Raw genomic sequence first — 6,000 nt, forward strand, 5'->3', positions numbered from 1 at the left:
GGGCCACTTCGTCCGTGTCGTAGTCCTCATCCCCTACGGATGGTACCTGTACACCATACTCAACAACATCCCATAATCTTTTGTGGAGAGAGGTTAGATGAAATCGCATCAAATTACTCCACATAGCATAATCTTCACCATTAAAAGTTGGTGGTTTGCCTAATGGGACGGAAAGTAAAGGTGTATGTTTAGGAATGCGAGGGTAGCGTAGGGGGATCTTACTATACTTCTTACGCTCTTGGCGTTTAGAAGTGACGGACGCCGCGTCGGAGCCGGAGGTGGAGGTCGATGAAGTGTCGGTCTCGTAGAAGACCACCTTCCTCATCCTTTTGTGCTTGTCCCCACTCCGATGCGGCTTGTGAGAAGATTTTTCCTTCTTCTCCTTATGGTGAGAAGAGGAAGATCTTTTCTCCTTCCGCTTGGAGGATTTCTTCTTCTTCTCTCTTCTCTTGGTGCGGGACTCTTCCGATGAAGATGAAGCGCTCCCTTGGCTTGTAGTGGGCTTGTCATCGCCGGTCTCCATCTCCTTCTTGGCGTGATCTCCCGACATTACTTCGAGCGGTTAGGCTCTAATGAAGCACCGGGCTCTGATACCAATTGATAGTCGCCTAGAGGGGGGGGGGGTGAATAGGGCGAAACTGAAATTTACAAAAATAATCACAACTACAAGCCGGGGTTAGCGTTAGTAATAATAAATGAGTCCGCAAGAGGGGGAGTAAAACAAATCGCAAGCAAATAAAGAGAGTGACACGTGGATTTGTTTTACCGAGGTTCGGTTCTTTGCAAACCTACTCCCCGTTGAGGAGGCCACAAAGGCCGGGTCTCTTTCAACCCTTCCCTCTCTCAAACGGTCCCTCGGACCGAGTGAGCTTTCCTTCTTCTCAATCAACCGGGAACAAAACTTCCCCGCAAGGGCCACCACACAATCGGTGCCTCTTGCCTTGGTTACAATTGAGTGTTGATCACAAGAGCAAAAGAGAAAGAAAGAATGCGATCCAAGCGCAAGAGCTCAAAAGAACACGACAAATCACTCTCTCTAGTCACTAGGGTTTTGTGTGGAATTGGAGAGGATTTGATCTCTTTGAATGTGTCTAGAATTGAATGCCTAGCTCTTGTAAGTGGTTGAGAAGTGGAAAACTTGGATGGCAATGAATGTGGGGTGGTTGGGGTATTTATAGCCCCAACCACCAAACTTGACCGTTGGCTGGAGGCTTCTGTTCGATGGCGCACCGGACAGTCCGGTGCACACCGGACAGTCCGGTGCCCCTGCCACGTCAGCGTTGCCGTTGGATTCTGACCGTTGGAGCTTCTGGCTTGTGGGCCCGCCTGGGTGTCCGGTGCACACCGGACATGCACTGTTTGATGTCCGGTGCACCGGTATGGGCGACCCTGACGTCTGCGCGCGCTGCGCGCGCATTTAATGCAGCGCAGGGAGCCGTTGGCGCCGCAGGGAGCCGTTGCTCCGTTGGCACACCGGACAGTCCGGTGCACACCGGACAGTCCGGTGAATTTTAGCGGAGCGGCTGCCACGCGAACCCGAGGCTGGCGAGTTCCGGGGGCCGAGCTTCCTTGGAGCACCGGACATGTCCGGTGCACACCGGACAGTCCGGTGAATTATAGCGCGCCGGCCTCCACGAATTCCCGAGGGCGAGGGGTTGGAGTCTGAGTCCCCTGGTGCACCGGACAGGTACTGTTCACTGTCCGGTGGCACACCGGACAGTCCGGTGCGCCAGACCAGGGGTGCCCTCGGTTGCCCCTTTGCTCCTTAATTGAATCCAAACTTGGTCTTTTTATTGGCTGAGTGTGAACCTTTTACACCTGTATAATCTATACACTTGGGCAAACTAGTTAGTCCAAAGATTTGTGTTGGGCAATTCAACCACCAAAATTATATGGGAACTAGGTGTAAGCCTAATTCCCTTTCAGTCGCCCACATTCAAAGCGAGCGGCTGAGGCATGCCCTGTTGTGCACAGGGCATGGACTGGCTTTGGTAGGCCGCGTAGGCTCGAATGACTGCTCTGGGCGTTACCGGGATAGGCAGTTGTGTGTCAGCACTCTAGGTATGGCTCACACAATAAATAGTGTGTTACCGAGGTCGGAAGTTGTGTCTCAGCGCCGCGCGCATGGGCGGCGCCATCATGAACGACCGCTGGCTCGGGTAAAGCACCCACTCTAGCACCGACTGGAGGAGACAGCTCGGTTTCATCACCATAACTTTTGTGCACGTTAGCATGACCGACCCCTACATACGTCAGCATACCAGACTCCCCTTCGTAGCCGGCTTGAGCCAGCAGATGGGGTGGAGGCATGCCAGGTCAGAAGATCCGCGCGAAGGCCAAGGGAGAAGATTTATGTCCGTCGTTACACTTACGACTCCATGTAGTATATATTTAATACTAGTTCGCTGGGGCCACCGGTCGGGGCTGCTCAGCACCCTTGTACGTGCCACCCTTGGACTATAAAAGGGAGAGCACTTGTGTTACAAAAAAACAAGCTCAAATCCACACTTAGAATCATTTACACCCACGCTCAAACACTCAAGGAATACAACTCACAGTGGACGTAGGGTATTATGCTCCGATGGCCCAAACCACTCTAAATCTCGGTGTGTTCTTGTGTTTTCGCGTCTCCACATGTAAACCATAGGCAACCCCCTCATTCTTAAGATTAGGCAAGTGCATTCTGCAACCTGGCTAGAGATTACCTCTGATAGATACCAACTATAGTAAAAATTTGAATATTTTATGGTTTTGATATTTGATATGGATTGGGCATGTTTTTGGTCCTATGATTTCTTCCTCTTTATAATCAAACACCGAAAAGGAAGGCATTTAAATACTAGAAAGAGTCAAACTATTTTGTGATCCTATGTCCCTCTTTGATATGTAATTATGTATACTAGCAAAAAAACATTGGGCTGAATAGTCATATTGATCATCAAACACTAGAACCAAACATAAATGGACGACATAATCCATTTTCCTTACATATGATTGGACAAAATATTGTCCTATAAAAACTACTACCTCCGTTTTAAAATACGTGTCACTCACTAGTTTATTTTTAACTAAAACTTGACAAATAAAAAGAATGGAGAAAATAGTTATTTGGAATATAGTTTCTATGTGTAATATTTATCAGTGGTTTCTAGACTGGTATTGTTCTTACGACGTCGACAACGTGGTGATGATATAAGTGGAGGGAAAGGAACGATGCATTAGGGAGCTAGGACTTAAAGTGGAGGAGGGGTTCTACGCAAAATTAAGTAGAATCCTCCATAAAAATAATGATGATATTGTCCTTTTATTTTATTCAACATTATTTATAACAAAGGTCTCTACATCTACATGTAACACCCAATGTACTCCTGGACCGGTGGTACTTACTCCTGACAACCCTCTAGTCTAATAGAATGTCCTCACAGACCAACACGAGTATTTTATGGACACTTTGTACTCACTCATGCGTAACCGAGAAAACTTTTCGGCTGGTCAACCATCCCAAAATTGCTCTAGGCCAAGCACACTTAACCCAGAGGTTCTTTCGAGGTAGGCTTCCGAAAAAGAAGATGCACCATGTTTGTATGACTACCCTATTAATTCTATTAAGCCTTGGACCAGGATATCATCATCCACCGGGGCCAAGATATCACAATCCACCCCCCTTAGAAGGCCGATGTCCTCGTCGGTCAACCCCAAGACAAAAACTCCTCTCTTTGCCACGTCTGTGTGTGCAGTGTCATCATATGCCATGCCATGTGACCACTCCGAGTCCACATACGTCATATGCCCAAACCCCTAGCACACACATGCCCATGAAACTGCGAGGGTCGAGTCTGATACCATTTGTAACACCCTGTCCACTCTCGAACCAGTGGTACTTACTCCTGGCAGCCCTCTAGGATCATAGACCGTCCCCACAAACCAACACGAGTCTTTTGTGCGCACTTTATCCTCACTCATGCACACCCGAGAAAACTTCCCGACCGGTCACCCATCTCTAGTGTCGGGGACCATAATTAGGGGTACCCTCAAGACGCCTAATTCTCAGCTGGTAACCCCCATCAGCATAAAGCTGCAGAGGCCTGATGGGTGCGATTAAGTCAGGGATCAGTCCATACGAGTGACTCGATCACGCTTCACCCGAGCCTAGCCTCGGACTCGGGCAGCCGACCTCGAGGGACTTCCGTCTCGCCCGAGGCCCCCCTTTTAACGGCGGACACATCTCCGGCTCGCCCGAGGCCTTGGCTTCGCTAAGAAGCAACCCTGACTAAATCGCCGCACCGACTGACCGAGTTGCAGGGGCATTTAACGCAAAGGTGGCCTGACACCTATATCCTGACGCGTGCCCCCCGGTAGAGCCGAAGTGACCGCCATCACTCCGCTGCTCCACTGACCGGTCTGACAGAAGGACAGCGCCGCCTGCGCCACTCCGACTGCGGTGCCACTCGACAGAGTGAGTCTGACAGGCAGTCAGGCCTCGCCAGGGGCGCCATAGGGAACTCCGCTCCGCCCGACCCCAGGGCTCGGACTCGGGCTAAGACCCGGAAGACGGCGAACTCCGCTCCGCCCAACCCAGGGCTCGGACTCGGGCTAAGACCCGGAAGACGACGAACTCCGCTCTGCCCGACCCAGGGCTCGGACTCGGGCTAAGACCCGGAAGACGGCGAACTCCGCTCCGCCCAACCCCAGGGCTTGGACTCGGGCTAAGACCCGGAAGACGACGAACTCCACTCCGCCCGACCCTAGGGCTCGGACTCGGGCTAAGACCCGGAAGACGGCGAACTCCGCTCCGCCCGACCCAGGGCTCGGACTCGGGCTAAGACCCGGAAGACGGCGAACTCCGCTCCGCCCGACCCCAAGGCTCGGACTCGGGCTCGGCCCCGGAAGACGACGAACTCCGCCTCGCCCGACCCCAGGGCTCGGACTCCGCCCTGGCCTCTGCCGAACGACTTCCGCTCCGCCCGACCCCAGGGCTCGGACTCGGGCTCGGCCCCGGAAGACGACGAACTCTGCCTCGCCCGACCCCAGGGCTCGGACTCCGCCCTGGCCTCTGCCGAACGACTTCCGCCTCGCCCGACCCAAGGGCTCGGACTCGGCCTCGACAACGGAAGACAGATTCGACCCCAGCTTCGGAGGAGCCCCCACGTCGCCCGGCCTCGGGCGCGGGCCCGCCACATCAACAGGGAGCGCCATCACCACTCTACCCCGAGCCGACTCGGGCCGCAGAGAACAAGACCGATGTCCCATCTGACCAGCTCTGCCAGATAGGCAATGATGGCGCCTCCCAAGCTCTATGACGGCGGTGGCTCTCAGCTCTCTTACGAAAGCAGGTGGACGTCAGCAAGGACTCGACCGCTCCGACAGCTGTCCTTCCGCCAAGCTCCGTTGCTCCTCCGACAGCCACGACATCACGCCAGTAGGGTGCCAAGATCTCTCCGGCTGCCACATTGGCATGTACTTAGGGCGCTAGCTCTCCCTCCGCTAGACACGTAGCACTCTGCTACACCCCCCATTGTACACCTGGATCCTCTCCTTACGACTATAAAAGGAAGGACCAGGGCCTTCTTAGAGAAGGTTGGCCGCGTGGGACCGAGGACGGGACAGGCGCTCTCTTGGGGCCGCTCGCTTCCCTCACCCGCGTGGACGCTTGTAACCCCCCTACTGCAAGCGCACCCGACCTGGGCGCGGGACGAACACGAAGGCCGCGGGACTTCCACCTCTCTCACGCCCGTCTCCGGCCACCTCGCCTCTCCCCCCCTTCGCGCTCGCCCACGCGCTCGACCCATCTGGGCTGGGGCACGCAGCACACTCACTCGTCGGCTTAGGGACCCCCGGTCTCGAAACGCCGACAGTTGGCGCGCCAGGTAAGGGCTTGCTGCGTGCTGACGAACAGCTTCCCGTCAAGCTCCAGATGGGCAGTCTCCAGCAACCTCTCCGGCCCGGGACGGTGCTCCGTTTCGGGAGTCTTGAGTTCATGTCCTTCGACGGCAGCTACGA

Source organism: Zea mays, chromosome 1 (assembly GCF_902167145.1).
Source record: "Zea mays cultivar B73 chromosome 1, Zm-B73-REFERENCE-NAM-5.0, whole genome shotgun sequence".
In the NCBI taxonomy this organism is placed as follows: Eukaryota; Viridiplantae; Streptophyta; class Magnoliopsida; order Poales; family Poaceae; genus Zea; species Zea mays.